Source organism: Elephas maximus, chromosome 17, assembly GCF_024166365.1.
Source record: "Elephas maximus indicus isolate mEleMax1 chromosome 17, mEleMax1 primary haplotype, whole genome shotgun sequence".
Taxonomy (NCBI): domain Eukaryota; kingdom Metazoa; phylum Chordata; class Mammalia; order Proboscidea; family Elephantidae; genus Elephas; species Elephas maximus.
This window is the reverse complement of record NC_064835.1, coordinates 21493392-21516460: the sequence shown is the minus strand read 5'-3', so window position 1 is coordinate 21516460 and position 23069 is coordinate 21493392. Positions and strand designations below refer to the sequence as shown.

At 38.8% G+C, this 23069-nt stretch overlaps 1 pseudogene; it reads right to left on the bottom strand.

Annotated features, from left to right (window-relative positions):
• Positions 1–884: 884 nt before the first annotated feature.
• On the bottom strand, positions 885–1808 carry LOC126061056 (putative olfactory receptor 8G3; annotated as a pseudogene).
• Between the last annotated feature and the right edge of the window lie 21261 nt (positions 1809–23069).

Sequence of the window (23069 nt, the reverse complement as noted above, 5' to 3'; positions counted from 1 at the left end):
AGAGAAGCACAGTATCAGGAAGACTGGTATCCTCTTGGGGTAAGAAATTCCTTCTTTAATTCATATACTCTATACGTATCTCTGATTTTGTTGTGAATGCTATTATGAGTTTTAAGGTGCAAGTGCCTGTGCCTTTGTATAATTACTGTTTGTGAGAGAAATGGCCCTGAAAATGACTCTCCTGTTAAAGAGAACAGAGTAGGAAATACTTGACTCCTACTTGAAAGCATTTAGGTAAAAACTTGAAATCTAATTTTTTGTGACATGAATGTACTTACAGAATATTGCAAAGAGAAAATTCCAAATTATCTCCTAAAGATAAATTGTGCTGTTGATAATATCTCCCTGTGCCCAAGATACATTCTTTATATCATCCAAACCCCCAAAAACCAAACCCACTGCCACTGAGTCAATTTCAACTCATAGCGACCCATCAGGACAGGGTAGAGCAGCCCCATGAGGTTTCCAAGGCTGTAAGCAGACTGGCACATCTTTCTTCATCTTTGAAAGGGAATACTACTAATATGTGCCTTGGGAAAATATTGTAAATATTAAATAAAGTGATGTGCTTATGGTGTTTGGTACAGGGTTTGGCATTTTGTAGAACCCCATTATCATCATCATTCTTTTTCGTTTGTATTTTATTAAAAAGTGAAACTATGGTTCCTGAAATTCTGAACAGACTTTGATGTTATTCTCTGTATTTCTCTATATATAGTCAATATACTGTAGGCTTGAAGGAATAGGTGGCCTGAAGGGGAATTTTGGACACGTATTATATAAGGAAAAGAAGTGTCAATGAATCCACAAATTTCAAGGGTTAGCTGAACAAATTACATATATCAGCAAACCACAGAGCTGTTTCTGTTAGGACATTATAGCATTTATTCTATTCTTGTGTATGCCCTACTTTCTAGAATTTCCTTCAGGGAAAATTTGACATCTTTATTCCTCAGACTGTAGATCATGGGGTTCAGCATGGGCACAAAAATAGTATAAAACACAGAGGGCACTTTGCCTTGGTCCACGGTGCTGACATTTGATGGCTGTAAGAACATGAATTCTGCAGAACAGTAAAAGATACTAACAGCCAAGATGTGGAAGCTGAAGTGCTAAAAGCTTTGGACCTGCCCTCAATGGAGCAAATATGGAAAATGCTGCTAATAACGAAGATGTAGGAGGCAAGGATGGTTAAGGCAGGAGTCAATACCTAAATGCACTCGAACCCAAAACCAATAATTCATTGATATAGATGCAGGAGCAGGATAACTCCAGGAGTGGAAAGAGATCACAGAAATAATGGTTAACTACATTGGCCTTGCAGAAGATGTTTCAACATAAAGCTTGTATGAATTGTGGACCCAAAATATAAAATTCTGCTGTGAGCCAGATGTGATAAGATGTGATAACATTATAAAGCAAGGGATTACAGATGGGAACACAGCAGTCATGTGCCATTGCAGCCAGCTTATGACATTCTGCAACAGCAAAAATAAGAAAGAAGTAGAACGGAGTCACGCATTCAGGATAGGAAATGGTGTTCTTCTCTGTCACAAGTTCACCAGGATTTTGGAGGTAATGACAGTGGAATGGCAGAGATCAATGCAGGAGAAAGTGCTGAGGAAATAGTACCTGGGGGTGTGCAGGTGAACACCGAGCCCTGTCAGCATGATCATGCCCAGGTTTCCCACTACTGTGACCACATAGACTCTTAGGAGGAGGAGGAAGAGATGCAGCTGGAGTTCAGGATGTTCTGTTAGCCCAGAGAGGGTGAACTCAGTTACTGAGGAATGATTTCTATGGTCCATTATCCTCTCAGCAGTTTTTGAAACAGAGAAAATAAGTTTACTGTTTGACTGTGTGTGTGTGTGTGCGCGCGCGTGTGTGTGTGAATGTATGCATATGTGTATGTATGTGTGTGGAGGGGAGAAAGTGATTCTGTGGCAGTCCTTATTTTTTCCCTCATCAGAAGAAATTAATATTCCAGAGATCTCTTGAGCCTCTCCTGAGGCTCTGAAAAATCCAGTGATTTTGTGATGGTTGAACACAAGAGGAATTATCAACTTCAAAGATCTTATAATTAAGATATTTTATAAATTTTTAAAGAAAACACCAATTCCTGGAGTTTTTTGGGTCAGCCAGAGGAAATGCTACCAGTGGTTTTTTCTAAAGACTTTTTTCTTTTAGTCTCATATTCAATATGTATACATTAATGTCATACATATTAAAAGACATAATACTTACATTTTCATTTAACTCTGAATAAGGAAATGTAATGAATGCTTTTTATAGTTAATAAACACAGGGTACATAAATCTATGAAAACTACTTATATGAGTCTAAGTTGTTTTTCTTTCAAGAATTCTAAGTAGCAATAGTTGAAGGAATGGATAGCTACCCAGATCTTTCATCTTGAGACTTTGTGGTTATTTGTCTCAGCTTCCGTCACACAAACTCTAAGTCAGGGACATAACGGTCTGGCTGATCCCACACTTGTATCTCATCAACTTCACCAAGAATGAGGGATTTTCTTCAGCTGTTTTTAATTGAACAATCCCTGAGGAGTAATATAATGACCTAAATTTAGGTCATGTGTTCCAACCCTGTGGCCCGGGGAGCAGTAGACTATAATTGGTCTACTACTTTAATTTCACTTTATGGCTGAAGTGGTAGTGGTCAGAAGACTATGCATATTACTAAAACATATGAAGGGTTTTGGAAGACAAATATAACATGTCCTCTATGCTGGTTCGAGTTTATCATCATATATTACCGGTGTTTACTACAGAAGTTAAGGATTGTGGAGATGTGGATTAGTAGAGGACATAAACATACGATTACAGGTAATAGTCTAAGTACAATGCTGGTCACCAGTGTGATACAGAATTTTACAAAGACATGTATTTTTAGCCTACATTTGCAAAGAAAACAAACAGATTATACAAAACGGAAATTCATAGTCCTATTTAATGCTCAAGTAAAAACTGGATTAATGTGTTCTACTTAGTTTTTTTTTTACCTGGTTTTTTTTTATACAATAAGTGGGATATAAACTGTACAATTTCAGGAAACATATATAGAAATCTTGTATTTTGAAGAATAGCTGAAAGAACAGGGAATACAAACCTAGCAAAAAATTTAAAAAAACACATATAGCAAGTTAAAGTAGCTATCATCAAATGTTTAAAATGTTGCTGTGTTTAAGAGGTGTTAGAATATTTTTAAAGAAGCACGGGTGGCACAGTGGTTAAGAGCTCAGCTACTAATTGAAAGGTTGGTGGTTTGAACCCACCAGCTGCTTCACAGGAGAAAGATATGGCTGTCAGCTCAGTATATATTACAGCCTTGGAAACCCCATGGGGCAGTATTTCTGTGTCCATAGGGTAGCTAGGAGTTGGAATTGACTAGACAACAATGGGATTTTTGGTTTTCTTGACTACTTTTATACGTCTTCAAGAGATTAAAGTAAAACTAAGTATAGAAACCATGAAGAGATATATTTTGTTTCACAACATCTAAGAATATTCTAAGAGGCGGAGCCAAGATGGCACAATAGACAGATGCTTCTGGTGAGAACTCTTTACAACAAAGACCCAAAAACACAAGGGAAACAAGGATATTTGTGACAAGCTGGGAGAGCCCCGAGATTCAAAGGCAAGCTTAGAAAATGAACTGAGGGGCAGGGGGAGGAAGAGACCATTCAGAAGTGGAGAGGAGTTACTGGACCCGAATCGCGGGGAGCCTTCAGGCACCATTCCCGGAGTGGCAGCAGTGGTGTGCTGGTACTAGCATTCAGCCACAGTTTCCTCAAGAGGAGCAGCCAGCCACACAGCCTATTCACACCTTCGGAACCCGAGAAGAACGGTGCTTTTGGCAAAACCTAAGTACTTACGTATACTTTACTCCGCTACCCCACTCCTAAGCTGGCTTCAGCAGCTGAATTCCCTGGGCCTGAGATAGGCCCTGTTGAGCACCTAGAGCCATCCTCCTGGCCTTGAAGAAGGAACAAATTTGCAACTGGGGGAAAATAAAATTTGCCAGCTCCACTAACCAGGGGAGCTCAGGACAGAAGCGGCCCCAGTCCAGGCATAAACAGTCTGTGGACTTTGAGTACCTTCCCCTTCTGCATGGACCTGTATGGGCCTATTTGAGGAGAATAGGCCCTTGTTGGCAGACTCCAACCATTTCAGCTGTGTGATGGAGAGGTGGGTGTCGGATGTTTGACATTGTTTTGCCTATTAAACAAGGTCCTCACCTACCTGCATCAGGGACCTAAGGACTGGTAGCTTCACTCAGGTCACCCAGTCACCCGTGACAAGGGTCCAAGGATAGCTGATACCTCCCAGTCCTTACAGCCAAAAACTTTGGGTGTCCATGGTCTGTCCACACAACCCATCCACCTGCATGCTCCAGGGAACAGGGACACGCTTTCCTCAGAGACATGCAGGTGTCAGTTCTCAGCCCCCTTCTTTGTTCAGAGCATGACTCCCTGCTGTAATCAGATACCATTACGTATACCAATCACCTCTGCCTCTCAAAGGCTGTAGGACAGAGCCTGTAACACACACTTGATGATCAGCTACCTGGAAACCTGAGCTGAATTCATACAAGAAAACTGAATGGACTCCTAGACTCATATACCTGATAACAGGTCTAGCCATCTGGGGACAGGACGTCAGAGCCACAAAGGCAAAAATAAACTAGCTCACTTAAGCAACCCATACGGGTATATTAAAACAAAACAAAGCAAAAAGCTAGATACAGTAAGCAAGCATAAGCTAATACAATAACTAACAGATGGCTTGAGGACAACAGTCAATATCAAGTCGCATAAAGAAACAGACCATGATCGCCTCAACAAGCTCTCAAAACAAACAATCCAGGGATCTTCTAGATGCAAGTGCATTCCTGGAATTACCAGAGGCAGAATACAATAGATTAATATACAGAACCCTTCAAGCATCAAGAAGGAGGTGAGGCAATATATAGAACAAGCCAAGGAACACACAGCTAAGGCAACTGAAGAAATTAGAAAGATTATTCAGGAACAAAATGAAAAATTTAATAAGCTGGAAAAATCCCTAGACAGACAGCAATCAGAAATTCAGAAGATTAACAGTAAGATTACAGAAGTAGACAATGCTATAGAAAGTTAAAAAAAAAAATAGAAAGTTAGAGGAGAAGAAATGAGCAAGTACAGGACAGAATTTCTGAATTTGAAGATAAATCACTTGGCACTAATATATTTGAAGAAAAATCAGATGAAAGAATTTTAAAAAATGAAGAAAACGTAAGAATCTTGTGGGACTCTATCAAGAGAAATAACCTACGAGTGATTGGAGTACCAGAATAGGGAGGGATAACAGAAAATACAGACAGAATTGTTGAAGATTTGTTGGCAAAAAAGTCCCTGATGTCGCGAAAGACGAGATGTTATCTATCCAATATGCTCATCAAACTCCACATAAAGTAGCTGTTAAAAGAAAGGCACCAAGACATATTATAATCAAAATTGCCAAAACCAAAGATAAAGACAGAAGTTTAAGAGCAGCTAGGGATAAACGAAAAGTCACCTACAAAGTAGAGCCAAGAAGAATAACCTCAGATTACTCGGCAGAAAACCATGCAGGCAAGAAGGCAATGGGATGACATATTTAAAAAAATTGCCAGCCAAGAATGATATACCCAGCAAAACTGTCTCTTAAATATGAAGGTGAAATTAGGACATTTCCAGATAAACAGAAGTTTAGGGAATTCTTAAAAACCAAACCAAAACTACAAGAACTAATAAAGGGAGTTCTTTGGTTAGAAAATCAACAATATCAGGTATCGACCCAAGACTAGAACACTGGGTAAAGTAATTAGAAGTTAACCCAGACAGGGAAATCAAAAAACAAAGCAAGATTATAAAAAAAAGCCCAAAACAGGGTAACAGTGATGTCATTGTATAAAAGAAGACCACATTAACACAATAAAGAGGGATGAAGAAATGTAATCAAAGATCTTGCATATGGAGAGGAAGACACGGCGATACAAAGAAATAACAGTTGGGTTTAAATTTAGAAAATAGAGGTAAATAATACGGTAACCACAAAGGAGACAAACTATCCTACTCAACAAAATAAAATACAAGAAAACAATAGAGACTCAGCAGAAAGAAAATCAACAACAACAAATATGAGGAAAGGACAATATATAAAGATAATCTACTCAGCTCATAAAATTAAGTGGGAAAAAGAAACTGTCAACAATACACAAAAAAGGACATCAAAATGATAGCACTAAGTTCATACCTATCCATAATTATCCTGAATGTAAATGGATTAAATGCACCAATAAAGAGACAGAGAGGGACAGAATGGATTAAAAAACATGATCCATCTATATGCTGCCTACAAGAGACACACCTTAGACTTAGAGGTACAAACTAAAACTCAAATGATGGAAAAAAAAAATATATCAAGCAAACAACAATCAAAAAACAGCAGGAGTAGCAATACTAATTTCTGACAAAATAGACTTTAAAGTTAAATCCATCATAAAGGATAAAGGAGGACACTATATAATGAGTACCCCAGTACCCAGTGCTGTCGAGTAAATTCTGACTCATAGCGACCCTACAGGACAGAGTAGAACTCCCTCATAGAGTTTCCAAGGAGAACCTGGCAGATTCGAACTGCAGACCCTTTGGTTAGCAGCCATAGTACTTCACCACCACGCCACCAGGGTTTCCTATAAGGATTAAAAGGACAATATACCAAGAAGATACAACCATATTAAATATTTATGCACCCAATGACAGGGCTGCAAGATACATAAAAAACTCTATCAGCATTGAAAAGTGAGATAGACAGCTCCACAATAATAGTAGAAGACTTCAACACACCACTTTCGGTGAAGGATAGGACATCCAGAAACAAGCTCAATAAAGACATGGAAGATCTAAATGCCACAGTCAACCAACTTGACCTCATAGACATATACAGAACACTCCACCCAACAACAACCAAGCATACTTTCTTTTCTAGCACACATGGAACATTCTCGAGAACAGACCACATATTACGTCATAAAGCAAGCCTTACCCAGTCCCAGGGCCATCGAGCCTTAGCAGAATCCAAAACATTGAAATATAAAAAAGCATCTTCTCTGACCATAAGGCCATAAAAGTGGAAATCAATAACAGAATAAGCAGGGAAAAGAAATGAAACATTTGGAAACTGAAAAATAGCCTGCTCAAAAAAGACTGGATTATAGAAAACATTAAGAATAGAATAAAGAAATTCATAGAATCCAATGAGAATGAAAACACTTCCTATTAGAACCTTTGGGACTCAGCAAAAGCAGTGCTCAGAGGTCAATTTATATCAATAAATGTACACATACAAACAGAAGACAGGGCCAAAATCAAGGAATTATCCCTACAACTTGAACAAATAGAAAGACAAAAACAAAGGAAATCCTCAGGCACCAGAAGAAAACAAATAATAAAAATTAGAGCAGAACAAATGAAATAGAAAACAGAAAAATAATTGAAAGAATTAACAAGACCAAAAGCTGATTCTTTGAAAAAGTCAACACAATTGATAAGCCATTGTGCAAACTCACAAAAGAAAAACAGGAGAGGAAGCAAATAACCCAAATAAGAAATGAGATGAGCGATATTACAACAGACTAAACTGAAATTAAAAGAACCCTATCAGATTACTATGAAAAATTGCACTCTAACCAATTTGAAAACCTAGAAGAAATGAATTCCTAGAAACACACTTTCTACCTAAACTAACACAAACAGAGTTAGAACAACTAAATAGACCCGTAACAAAAGAAGAGATTGAGAAGCTAATTAAAAAACTCCCAACAAAAAAAAGCCCTGGCCCAGACTGCTTCACTGCAGAGTTCTACCAAACATTCAGAGAAAAGTTAACACCGCTACTACTAAAGGTATTTCAAAGCATAGAAAAGGACGGAATACTCCCCAACTCATCCTATGAAGTTAGCATATCCCTGTTACCAAAACCAGGTAAAGACACCACAAAAAAATTAAATTACTGACCTTTGTATCCCTCATAAACACAGATGCAAAACTCCTCAACAAAATTCTAACCATAAGAATTCAACATATCAAACAAATAATATACTGTGACCAAGTGGGATTCATACCAGGTATGCAGGGATGGTTCAACATTAGAAAAACAATTAATGAAATCCATCACATAAATAAAACAAAAGACAAGAATCACATGATTTTTTCAAATGATGCAGAAAAGGCTTTTGAAAAAGTTCAACACCCATTCATGATAAAAACTCTCAGCAAAATAGGAATAGAAGGAAAATTCCTCAACATAATAAAGGGCATTTATACAAGGCCAAAGGCCAACATCATGCTAAGTAGAGAGAGCCTAAAAGCATTTCCCTTGAGAACAGGAGCCAGACAAGGATGCCCTTTATCACCGTACTTATTCAACGTTGTGCTGGAGGTCTTTGCCAGAGCAAATAGACTAGGCAAAAAAATAAAGGGCATTCAGATTGGCAAGGAAGAAGTAAAATTATCTCTATTTGCAGACGACATGATCTTATACACAGAGAACCCTACAGAATCCTCAAGGAAACTACTGAAACTAATAGAAGAGTTCAACAGAGTATCGGGATACAGGATAAACTTACAAAAATCAGTTGGATTCCTCTACACCAAAAAAAAAAGAACACCGAAGAGGAAATCACCAAATCAATACCATTTACAGTAGCCCCCGAGAAGATAAAATACTTAGGAATAAATGTTCCCAGGGAGGTAAAAGACTTACACAAAGAAAACTACAATACAGTTCTGCAAGAAACCAAAAGAGACCTACATAAGTGGAAAAACATACCTTGCTCATGGATAAGAAGACTTAACATTACAAAAATGTCTATTCTACCAAAAGTGATCTATACATTTAATGCAATTCTGATCCAATTTCCTATGACATTTTTTAATGAGATGGAGAAACAAATCACCAACTTCATAGGGAAGGGAAAGAGGCCCTGGATAAGTAAAGCATTACTGAAAAAGAAAAACAAAGTGGGAGGCCTTACTCTACCTGATTTTAGAATCTATTATTCTGCCACAGTAGTCAAAACAGCCTGGTGCTGGCACAACAACAGATACATAGAAAATGGAACAGAATTGAGAATCCAGACATCAGTCCATCCACGTATGAGCAGTTGATATTTGACAAAGGACCCAAAACAGTTAAATGGGGAAAGTACAGTCTTTTTAACAAATGGTGCTGGCATAACTGGATATCCATCTGCAAAAAAAAAAAAAGACACAATACCCATACCTCACACCATGCACAAAAATGAGCTCAAAATGGATCAAAGACCTAAATACAAGATCTGGAATGATAAAGATCATGGAAGAAAAAATAGGGACAATGTTAAGATCCCTAATACACGGCATAAAAAGTATACAAAACATTACTAACAGTGCAGAAGAGAAGCTAGATAACTGGTAGCTCCTAAAAATCAAACACCTATGCTCACCAAAAGACTTCACCAAAAGAGTAAAAAGACTACCTACAGACTGGGAAGAAGTTTTTACCTATGACAGCGCTTGATCTCTAAAATCTACATGATACTGCAAAAACTCAACTACAAAAAGACAAATAATCCAATTAAAAAATGGGCAAAATATATGAACAGACACTTCACTAAAGAAGACATGCAGGTAGGTAACAGATACATGAGGAAATGCTCATGATCATTAGCCATTAGCCATTAGAGAAATGCAAATCAAAACTAGAATGAGATTTCATCTCACTCCAACAAAGCTGGCATTAATCCAAAAAACACAAAATAATAAATGTTGGAGAGGCTGTCGAGAGATTAGAACACTTATACACTGCTAGTAGGAATGTAAAATGATACAACCACTTTGGAAATTGATTTAGCACTTCCTTAAAAAGCTAGAAGCAGAATTACGATACGATCCAGCAATCCCACTCCTCAGAATATATCCTAGAGAAATAAGAGCCTTTACACTAACAGGTATATGCACACACATGTTTATTGCAGCACTGTTTACAATAGCAAACACATGGAAGCAACCAAGGTGCCCATCAACAGATGAATGGATAAATTATGGTATATTCACACAATGAAAGACTACGCATCAATAAAGAACAATGAGGAATCTGTGAAACATTTCATAACATGGAGGAACCTGGAAGGCACTATGCTGAGAGAAATTAGTCAGTTGCGAAAGGACAAATATTGTATAAGACCACTATTATAGGAACTTGAGAAATAGTTTAAACTGAGAAGAAAACATTCTTTTGTGGTTTTGAGAAGGCGGAAGGAGGAAGGGTGGAAGAGGGGTATTCACTAATTAGATAGTAGATAATAACAACTTTAGGTGAAGGGAAAGACAACACACAATACAGCGGAGGTCAGCACAACTGAACTAAACCAAAAGCAAACAAGTTTCCTGAATAAACTGAATGCTTTGAAGGCCAGCATAGCAGGGGCAGGGGTTTGGGGACCATGGTTTCAGAGAACATCTAAGTCAATTGGCATAATAAAATCCATTAGGAAAACATTCTGCATCCCACCTTGAAGAGTGGCATCTGGGGTCTTAATCGCTAACAAGTGGCCATCTATGATTCATCAATGAGTCTCAACCCACCTGGATCAAAGGAAAATGAAGAACACCAAGGACACAAGGTAATTACGAGCCCAAGTGACAGAAAGGGCCACATGAATCAGAGACTACATCACCCTGAGACCAAAAGAACTAGATGCCCGGCTAGAACCGATGACTGCCCTGACAGGGAACACAACAGAGAACCCCTGGGGGAGAAGGAGAGCAGTGGGATGCAGACCCCTAATTCTCATAAGAAGACCAGACTTAATGGTCTGACTGAGACTAGAAGGACCCTGGTGGTCATGGCCCCCAGACCTTCTGTTGGCCCAGGACAGGAACCATTCCCAAAGCCAACTCTTCAGACAGGGATTGGACTGGACAATTTGTTGGAGAGGGATGCTGGTGAGGAATGAGCTTCTTGGATCAGGTGCACACTTGAGACTATGTTGGCATCTCCTGCCTGGAGGGGAGATGAGAGGGTAGAGGGGGTTAGAAGCTGGGGAAATGGACAGGAAAAAAGAGAGTGGAGGGAGGGAGCGGGCTGTCTCATTATGGGGAGAGTAATTGGGAGTATGTAGCAAGGTGTATGTAAGTTTTTTATATGAGAGACTGACTTGATTTGTAAACTTTCACTTAAAGCACAGTAAAAATTATATACATATAAAAAGAAGAATATTCTGTCAGTCAGACAAATCCAGAAATGAAATCAGCTGCCTTAGTATGCAGCCAAGTACTCACAATTAGAACTGTTTAAGCATAGCCTGAATGATCACTTAGCATTTATATTGTTCAAGGACAAAAGCCCTGGATGGAACATTGCGTATATCATCTTCAATACCTCTTTGAATCCCACCATTTCATGATTTTATAAATTTAATTGGACTATTGTTAGACACACAGTGGTTAAAAGCTTGGGGCTAACCAAAATGTCAGCAGTTCAAATCTACCAGGTGCTCCTTGGAAACCCTATGGGGCAGTTTTACTCTATTATAGGGTCATTATGAGTTGGAATTGACTAGGAGGCTGCTGGGGTTTTTTTGTTAATGTAAAAAGGACCAACAGGAAAGATATGCTAAGAAAATGTATGACGGCCATCATTATGGGCATGAAAATGCTAATAACTATCTCTTGGTGGTTGTGTGAAAACTAAGTAAAAGGACACGTGGAAGGTGCTTAGTATAGTTATTGGCTGTTGGCAAGAACTTCATAAATGTTAGTGTTTGTCATGGATTGAAATATGTCCCCCAAATGTCAACTTGTCCAGGCCATGATTCCTAGTATTGTGTGATTGTCCACCGTTTTGTCATCTGATGTAATTTTCCTATGTGTTTTAAATCCTACCTCTATGATGCTAATGAGGATTACCCAGCAAAACCCGATTAGAGACAGTTATATTAATGAGACAGGACTCAACCTACAAGATTAGGTTGTGTCTTAAACCAATCTCTTTCAAGATGTAAAAGGGAATGGAGCAGAGAGACATGGAAGACCTTATATACCACCAAGAAAGTAGTGCCAGGATTTGACCTACTGACTTTTTGGTTAGCACCCATAGCTCTTAACCACTAGGCTACCAGGGATTTCTTTTTACATTAAAAGACATAAAAATGCAGTTTCACAATTATTTTACTGAATATTAAACTCTTAAAATTCATCAATATTCTCCATAGTCTATAAATAAAATTCAGACCAATTTTCATGCCACTTAAAGGTTGGTATCATCTAACAACAAATTCATTTTATTAAAATTTTTTTTTTCTCATCAAGTATCACATACTTTGGCTATTCCAGAAAAGGACATCTGGTAGGCCCTTGGTTTTGATTAAACATAATTCCCCAACTTTCTTCATCTTCCAACTCCTCTCCCTATAAAATCTAATATACTGTTTAAGGCATAGCTGAAAACTCAAGTAAATAGGACCACTTTCAATAAGTTCATGAATTTGTTTATGTTTACATTTAGCACTTAATCATTTAATTCTGTATTACTTATCATGATTTACTTACTAGTTTTTATTCATCCCTAGACCATAAACTCAAAAAAGTGCCTGGTACCATGCCTCACATATAGCTAGTCTCAATAAAAATGTGCTAAATGAAATTGTTGAAATGTTAGATAATTTAACATAGATAAAATTAAAAAAAAAATTTTAAATATTATTGAACAAAGATATTTCTATGCCTGAATTGAAATAAGTAAACAAAGAAGTGTTTGCCCAGAAACCTGGGAGACAGCTACCTGAACTACCAACTGGAAGAGATGTATATGTGTGCCTATTCTAAAAAAACGTCATCCAACAGAATGCGGAAATTATGGAACGATATTATTAATTTCACAAGCAAGTAAAATTTTGCTGAAGATCATTCAGAAGTGGCTACAGCAGTACCACAGGGAACGATCAGAAATTCAAGTGGTTTCAGAAGAGGACATGGAACCAGGGATATCATTGCTGATGTCAGATGGATCCTGGCTGAAAGCAGAGAATACCAGAAGGATGTTTACCAGTGTTTTATTGACTATGCAAAGGCATTCCACCGTGTGGATCGTAACAAATTATGGATAACATTTCGAAGAAAGGGAATTCCAGAACACATAATTGTGCTCACAAGGAACCTGAACATAGATCAAGAGGCAGTCCTTCAAACAGAATAAGGTTATACTGAGTGGTTTAAAGTCAGGAAAGATGTGCATCAGGGTTGTATCCTTTCACCATACTTAATCTGTATACTGAGCAAATAATCTGAGAAGCTGGACTGTATGAAGAAGGAAGGGGCATCAGGATTGGAGGAAGACTCATTAGCAACCTGCGTTATGCAGATGACACAATACTGCTTGCTGAAAGTGAAGAGGACTTAAAGCACTTACTGATGAAGATCAAAGACCACAGCCTTCAGTATGGAATATGCCCCAACATAAAAGAAAAAAAAAATCATAACTGTACCAATAAGCAACAAAATGGTAAACTGAGAAAATATTGAAGTTGTCAAGGCTTTCATTTTACTTGGATTCACAATCAGCACCCATGGAAGTAGCAGTCAAGAAATCAAAACACACATTGCATTTGGCAAATTTGCTGCAAAAGACTTCTTCAAAGTATTAAAAAGTCAGGATGTCACCTGGGCTAAGGTCCTCCTGACTCAAGCAATGGAGTTTTCAATCGCCTCATATGCACTTGAAAGCTGGATGATGAACAAGGAAAACTGAAGAAGAATTGACTCCTTTGAACCATGGCGTTGGCCAAGAATATTGAATATACCATGGACTGCCAAAAGAACAAACAAATCTGTCTTCGATGAAGTAAAAAACAGAATGCTCCTTAGAAGCAAGGATGGTGAGACTACGCCTCATATACTTTGGACATGTTATCAGGAGGGATCAGTCCCTGGAGGAGGACATCATTCTTGGTAAAGTGAGAGGGTCAGTGAAAAAGAGGAAGACCCTCAGGAAGATGGATTGGCACAATGGCTGTAACAATGGGCTCAAGCATAGCAAGGATGTGAGGATGATGCAGAATGGGGCAGTTTTCCATTCGGTTGTACATAGGGTTGCTGTAAGTCAGAACTGACTAGATTGTACCTACAAGAACAACAAACTGTGAGAAAATAAATTTCTGTTTGTTAAAGCCATCCACTTGTGGTATTTTTGTTATAGCAGCACTAGGTAACTAAGACAGAGGTCAAGTAGAGATATATAATTGGTTATGTTCATCATTAAGTACTAGAGGACACTAAGATACTAAGAATCCAAGATGGGATTCAAACATAAACTTCCTTCTCCCTAAGGAGTTCAGAAGTGTACATTTTTTTCTTCCATTGTTCTGAAGGGGAAAATCATTCTGATGAACCTGGTGGATACTTCTGAATACTAACCTTGCAGTATTCTTTGATGATGAGTGAGGCATAACCTCAAAGTCTCCTTTGGCAATTGTTATGAGTCACTGGTCTTGTTCTCTTCAGACACTGATGCCCAAGACCATCAGGCCATTTGCATTGGTTGGTTGATGTGACAGAAAGAATTTATTCTCTGGGTATAGATGCTAAGGGTCTGATTAGAAACAATCATAATGACCTCTCACTAGATTCACATCTCACAGGTATCAACTCTTGGGAAAGAAACAATTAGAATTTCCCCTTTTCCCTTTGTCTCTCAAGCATTTAATATTCTCACCTACGTGTAATTTATTGCTCATTTCATTATGGATTTCAAAGGTGTGACAGATATTGTTAGAGCTCCAGTGGGCTTCATGCTAAGCTAGTTCAGTTTATTTTTTATCTTTATTGTGCTTTAAGTGAAAGTTTACAAACCAAGTCAGTCTCCCTCTCAATCAAGAACTTATAAGCACCTTGCTATATATTCCTAGTTGCACTGCCTCTAATGAGACAGTATACTCTCTATTTTCATATCCATTTGGCCAGCTTCTGACCCCCTCTGCCCTCTCATCTCCTCTCTAGACAGGAGCTGCCCACATAGTCTCATGTGTCTAGTGATCCAAGAAGCTCACTCTTCACCAGTATCATTTGCTATCCCATAGTCCAGTCCAATCCCTGTCTGAAAAGTTGGCTTTGGGAATTGTTCCTGTCTTCGGCTAACAGAAGGTCTGGGGACCATTATCTCCCAGGTCCTCCTAGTCTCAATCAGATCATTAAGTCTGGTCTTTTTATGAGAATTTGAGATCTGCATCCCCCTGCTCTGCTCCCTCAGAGGTTCTCTGTTGTGTGCCCTGTTAGGGCAGTCATTGGCTGTAGCCAGGCATCATCTACTTCTTCTGGTCTCAGGATGATGCAGTCTCTGGTTTATGTGGCCCTTTCAGTCTCTTGGGCTCATACTTACCCTGTATCTTTGGTCTTCTTCATCCTCCTTTGCTCCAGGTGGATTGCGAACAATGGATGCATCTTAGATGGCCGCTTGCTAGACTTTAAGGCCGCGGAAGCCACTCTCTAAAGTGGGATGCAGAATGTTTTCTTAATAGGTTTTATTATGCCAATTGTCTTAGATGTTCCCTGAAACCATGGTCCCCAAACCCATGCCCCTGCTACTTTGGCCGTCAAAGCATTCAGTTTATGCAGGAAACTTGTTTGTTTTTGGTTTAGTCCAGTTGTGCTGACCTCTCCCGTATTGTGTGTTGTCTTTCCTGTCACCTAAGATAGTTCTTATCTACTATCTAATTAGTGAACACCACTTTCCCTCCCTCCCTCCCCACTCTCATAAATATCAAAGAATATTTTCTTCCCTGTTTAAACTGTTTTTTGAGTTCTTATAATAGTGGTCTTGAGTCGGAACCGTCTCGACGGCACTGGGTTTGGTTTTATAATAGTGGTCTTAAACAATATTTGTCCTTTTGCAACTAATATCACTCAGCATAATGCCTTCCAGATTCCTCCATGTTATGAAATGTTTCACAGATTCATTATTGTTCTTCATTGATGCATATTCCATTGCGTGAATATGCCACATTTTATTTTTCCATGGGCACGTTGGTCGCTTCCATCTTTTTGCTATTGTAAACAAAGCTGCAATGAACATGGGTGTGCACATATCTTTTTGTGTAAAGGCTCTTATTTCTCTAGGATATATTCCAAGGAGTGGGATTGCTGGATCATATGGTAGTTCTATTTCTAGATTTTAAGGAAGCATCAAATTGATTTCCAAAGCGGTTGTACCATTTCACATTCCCACCAGCTGTGTATAAGTGTTTCATTCTCTCCATAACCTCTCCAACATTTAATATTTTGTGTTTTTTGGATTAATGCCAGCCTTGTTGGAGTGAGATGGAATCTCATTGTAGTTTTGATTTGCGTTTTTCTAATGGCTGTCACATGTTTGTCAGTTTGTCATACTGTGGGGGCTTGCTTGTTGCTGTGATGCTGGAAGCTATGCCACCAGTATTCAGATGCTAGCAGGGTCACCCATGGAGGACAGGTTTCAGCTGAGCTTCCAGACTAAGACACTAGGAAGAAGGATCCGGCAGTCTATTTCTGAAAAGCATTAGCCAGTGAAAACCTTATGAATAGCAGTGGAACATTGTCTGATATAGTGCGGGAAGATAAGCCCCCCAGGTTGGAAGGCACTCAAAAGATGACTGGGAAAGGGCTGCCTCATCCAAGTAGAGTCGACCTTAATGATGTGGATGGAGTAAAGCTTTTGGGACCTTCATTCACAGATGTGGCATGACTCAAAATGAAAGAAATAGCTGCAAACATCCATTAATAGTTGGAACATGGAATGTATGAAGTATGAATCCAGGAAAATTGGAAATCATCAAAAATGAAATGGAACACATAAACATCAATATCCTAGGCATTAGTGAGCTGAAACAGACTGGTATTGGCCATTTTGAATCAGACAATCATATAGTCTACTATGCTGGGAATAACAACTTGAAGAGGAATGGTGTTGCATTCATCATCACAAAGAAAGTTTCAAGATCTATTCTGAAGTACAATGCTGTCAATGATAGTATAATATCCATATACCCACAAGGAAGACCAGTTAATACGACTATTATTCAAATTTACGCACTAACCACTAGAGCCAAAGATGAAGAAATGAAAGATTTTTATCAGCTGCTGCAGTCTGAAATTGATTGAATATGCAATCAAGATGTATTGATAATTACTGGCGATTTCAATGCAAAAGCTGGAAACAAAGAAAAAGGATCAGTAGTTGGAAAATATGTCCTTGGTGATAGAAACAATCCTGGAGGTTGAATGATAGAATTTTGCAAGACCAACGACTTCTTCATTCAAATACCTTCTTTCACCAACATAAATGACGACTATACACATGGGCCTCGCCAGACGGAACACACAGAAATCAAATTGACTACATCTGTGGAAAGAGACAATGGAAAAGCTCAATATCATCATTCAGAACAAGGCCAGGGGCCCAATGTGGAACAGGCCATCAACTGCTCATATGCCAGTTCAAGCTGAAACTGAAGAAAATCAGAGCAAGTCCACGATAGCCAAAATATGATCTTGGGTATATCCCACCTGAATTTAGAGATCATCTGAAGAATGGATTTGACGCATTGAACACTACTGACGAAAGACCAGGCGAGTTGTGGAATGACATCAAGGACATCATACGTGAAGAAAGCAAGAGGCCATTGAAAAGACAGGAAAGAAAGAAAAGACCAAGATGGATGTCAGAGGAGACTCTGAAACTTGCTCTCGAACATCAAGCAGCTAAACAAAAGGAAGAATTGGTGAAGTAAAAGACCTGAACAGAAGATTTCAAAGGGCATCTCGAGAAAACAAAGTAAAGTATTATAATGACATGGGCAAAGAGCTGGAGATGGAAAACCAAAAGGGAAGAACATGCTCGGCGTTTCTCAAGCTGAAAGAACTGAAGAAAAATTCAAGCCTCGAGTAGCAATAGTGAAGGATTCCATGGGGAAAATATTAAACAAAGCAGGAAGCATCAAAAGAAGATGGAAGGAATACACAGAGTCATTATACCAAAAAGAATTAGTTGATGTTCAACACTTTCAAGAGGTGGCATATGATCAGGAACCAGTGGTACTGAAGGAAGAAGTCTAAGCTGCTCTGAAGGCATTGGCAAAAAATAAGGCTCCAGGAATTGATGGAATATCAACTGAGATGTTTCAACAAACAGATGCAGCACTGGAGGTGCTCACTCGTCTATGCCAAGAAATATGGAAGACAGCTTCCTGGCCAACTGACTGGAAGAGATCCATATTTATGCCTATTCCCAAGAAAGGTGATCCAACCGAATGTGGAAATTATAGAACAATATCATTAATATCACAAGCAAGCAAAATTTTGCTGAAGATCATTCAAAAATGGCTGCAGCAATATATTGACAGGGAACTGCCAGAAATTCAGGCTGGTTTCAGAAGAGGACGTGGAACCAGGGATATCATTATTGATGTAAGATGGATCCTGGCTGAAAGAAGAGAATACCAGAAGGATGTTCACCTGTGTTTTATTGACTATGCAAAGACATTCGACTGTGTATATCATTAGAAATTATAGATAACATTGAGATGAATGGGAATTCCAGAACACTTAATTGTGCTCATCAGGAACCTTTACATAGATCAAGAGGCAGTTGTTCGGGCAGAACAAGGGGATAATAATTGGTTTAAAGTCAGGAAAGGTGTGTGTCAGGGCTGTATTCTTTCACCATACCTATTCAATCTGTATACTGAGCAAATAATCTGAGAAGCTGGACTATATGAAGAAGAACGGAGCATCAGGATTGGAGGAAGACTCATTAACCACCTGCATTATGCAGATGACACAACCTTGCTTGCTGAGAGTGAAGAGGACTTGAAGCACTTACTAATGAAGATCAAAGACCACAACAGCCTTCAGTATTGATTGCACCTCTGCATAAAGAAAACAAAAATCCTCACAACTGGACCAATGAGCAACTTCATGATAAATGGAGAAAAGATTGAAGTTGTCAAGGATTTCATTTTACTTGGATCCATAATCAACAGCCATGGAAGCAGCAGTCAAGAGATCAAAAGACACATTGCACTGGGTAAATCTGCTGCAAAGGGCCTCTCAAAACTGTTGAAGAGCAAAGATGTCACCCTGAAGACTAAGGTGCACCTGGCCCAAGCCATGGTATCTTCAATCACATCATAAGCATGTGAAAGCTGGTCAATGAATAAGGAAGACTGAAGAAGAGTTGACGCCTTTGAATTGTGATGTTGGTGAAGAATATTGAATATACCATGGACTGCCAAAAGAATGAACAAATCTATCTTAGAAGAAGTACAACCAGAATGCTCCTTAGAAGCAAGAATGGTGAGACTGTGTCTTACATACTTTGGACATGTTGTCAGGAGGGATCAGTCCCTGGAGAAGGACATCATGCTTGGCAGAGTACAGGGTGAGCAGAAAAGAGAAAGACCCTCAATGAGGTGGACTGACACAGTGGCTGCAACAATGAGCTCAAGCATAACAATGATTGTAGGGATGGCTCAGGACTGGGCAGTATTTTGTTCTGTTGTGCATAGGGTCGTTATGAGTTTGAACTGACTGGACAGGACCTAACAACAATAACAATGGCTGATGATCTCGAGCATTTCCTCATGTATCTGCTAACTGCCTGAATGTCTTCTTTAGAGAAGTGCCTGTTCATACCCTTTGCCCATTTTTTAATTGGTTTGACTTTTTGTAGTTGAGTTTTTGCAGTATCATGTAGATTTTAGAGGTCAGACCCTCATCGGAAATGTGATAGCTAAAAACTTTTTCCCAGTCTGTAGGTAATCTTTTTACTCTTTTGGCGAAGTCTTTGGATGAGCATAGGTGTCATCTGCAAATAGAGATTCTTTTACTTCTTCCTTACCAGTCTGGATGCCCTTTATTTCTTTGTCTAGCCTAATTGCTCCGTCTAGGACCTCCAGCAAAATGTTGAATAAGAGTGGTGATAAAGGGCATCCTTGTCTGGTTCCCGATCTCAAGGGGGAATGCTTTCAGGCTCTCTCCATTTGGGATGATGTTGGCTGTTGGCTTTGTATAAATGCCCTTTATGGTGTTGTGGAATTTTCCTTCTATTCCTATTTTGCTGAGAGTTTTTATCATGAATGAGTGTTGAACTTTGTCGAACACCTTTTCTGCATCCATTGATAAGATCATGTGGTTTTTGTCTTTTGTTTTATTTATATGGTGGATTACATTAATGTTTTTTCTAATATTAAACCAGCCTTGAACCACCGCCTTTTAGTTAGCAGCTGAGTGCTTTCACCACTGCATCACAAGTGTTCCTAAACATAGCTTAGAAGGTCTGAAATCATAATATAGCTGCATAGATTGTCAGTAAGTGCCCAGCAGATTTAAGTGAAGTATCCAGTAATGTGTTACCTGACATCAGCTTCCCTGTGACTCCTAGATACTCAGTTCGCCTGCCATCTGCAGACCACAACCCTCCCCAGCTCTGGGTCAGTTCTGTACTTTACTATGATGAATTTAAAAAAGTTTTTTTTTTTTTTTTAAAGCACAGGCCCTGGTGGCGTAGTGGTTAAGTGCTACAGCTGCCAACCAAAGGGATGGCAGTTCGAATCCACCAGGTGCTCCTTGGAAGCTCTATGGGGTGGTTCTACTCTATCCTATAGGGTCGCTATGAGTCAGAATCGACTTGGCGGTACTGGGTTTGGTTTTTTTTTTTTTTTTTTAGAGCACAAGCGATTTGCACTTGGTACAAACTGAGAGGTTGGTGGTTTGAACTTACCCAGCAGTGCCATGAAAGAAATACTTGGCAATCTGTGTCCATAAAGTTTATACCTAAAAAACTCTATGGGCCTCAATTCTGTTCTGTAACACAGGATGTCCCCATGAATCAGAATCAAATTGAAGGCAACATGTTTAGAGTATAAAACTGTCAATTCATGATCAAGCCAAACCTGCTGCTACTCTTACAACCCCAGAAATTGTGATTTACCAGTTACCTTTTATAAAATCTTAGTTATGTTTTTAAATCAGTCTATTTATTTGACCTCTCTTCAAGGAGCTGAGCTGCTGTAACCTCCTGACTCTTTACATTGGCCAGTTGACTGTTTTTCCTGTATTCTTTGCCTCACACGGCTGACCCATTCATAACAGCCCCCACCAGAGAAGCCCTAGTGTCTATTGTGCAGTTTTTGTAACTCTCACTGCAGATGTGGGGATTGTGGGGCTGTGATCCATTACGGTATTTTTACATAAATAACACTCACCTTCTACATTTGTTTACCACCCACTCCCTCCCCCCTCCCTTGTGGTTTTTTAGTAAGTGTGCTGTGCTAATTTTTTTTTTTTTTTTTTGCAGAATTATGTTAAAAATTGGCATAGAGACACTTCTGAAAATACCTTAGAGAAAGGGAGTGGTTGGGAAAAAAATGTATGAGGCCTGTGTTATTTGTGTAAAAATACGGGACATGTGATCAGCCCACCTGAAAACTGACTCTAACACACGCTTTAAATTCCTATTGCTTTGTGTTCTGCCACCCTGTTTTACACCACCTGTCTGTTTGAATGCCCTGTGACTGCTATTTGTGCAGGATTCACAAAATCACCTGCCCTGTGTCAGTGGTCTTAGTCTATGTTGACTGACTCACCTTAGAGATCAATGAATCCTGAGCAAATAGTTTAAGGAAAAAAAAAATATGTATATATGTGTGTATATATATATATATATAGTGAGCTTTTATAAAAGAAAGCAGTGATGATTTAAGGCCAGCATAAGATTGCTAAGGTATGCCAAGATTTTTTCTTTTGAGTTTTACTGGTTTGGTAGAATAAAAGAACGTTATAGTCTTAGGTTATCTTGATTTTAGCGAAGTATTTACTAAACGTCTCATAATATTCTTATCTACATGATGTGGCTGTGCGTAGTGGAGAAAGATGCAGAAAAATATCTCATAATTACATGAACTCAAAGAGCATCTCAAAACTCAATAAATATAAGTGAGTAACCTTGAATTATTATTCCATATGACTTTATTCATAGTCTTGTCTTGAAAAATCATCTTAGGAATAATCGGATGAAGCCATGGAAGAAATTATTATAAAATTTATAGATGGCACCTACATAGAAAAGAATACTGAATAGTTAAATGATGATAATGATTCAAGAAAATTTTGTTAGGCTGCAAATATGGACTGATATTTAAAAGAATAAATTTAACAGTGATAAACATACTTTTCTATGAAATATGAATGCATACATTTCATGGACATTTGAGCACTTATTATGAGTCAGAAATTATTTAGGGCACTCAGAGTGGAGAGGTGAATAGAATAGGATTCGCTGCTGTTCAGAACCTCACAGTCTAGAAAGAGATACGGGAAGACTAGAAACTGTAATAAATGTTAGGATTGCACAGGTCCTACAAGAACACAGTGAACATGGTACTAACGCAAAAGGGGGGAGGTCATTGCAGAGGTGTAGCAGCGGGGTGGGTCACAGAGAGGCAAGTCCATAATATCTACATGAACAAGTCCAAGGGGGCACCAGACAAGAGGCAGAATGACATTGAGAGGCACCATGTTTATGAAAGGCACCTGGCTGAGGCAGCCTGACAAGGGCCTGGGGCGGGGGATTTCTGCAGACATATCACTACTATCAACGTCTATTCATCTTGAAATTGTGTGTGTGGGGCAACTTAGAGATTGCCCCTGTGTGCCCACTACCATTCCTAAGCCCTGGAATGAAGGCTTCCACAGGAAACCTGAATCTAGAAGGATAAGTACCAGTAAGCCAAGCTTGCATAATATTCAAAATTGAGAAGCACTGAACTAACAGAAATTCATGTTCAAAAGATCTGCATCAAGAGAAAAAAAGCATCTAAAAATGCAATGAATTCCAAAGGATTCATTAAAAGGAAGATAGTATGCAGAATAACAGACATGATAGCCACACAAGATCGACTGCATCTGGTGAACGGTGTGTAGCTCTAGGTGCTGGATTTTAGGGTGATCCTTTACAAAT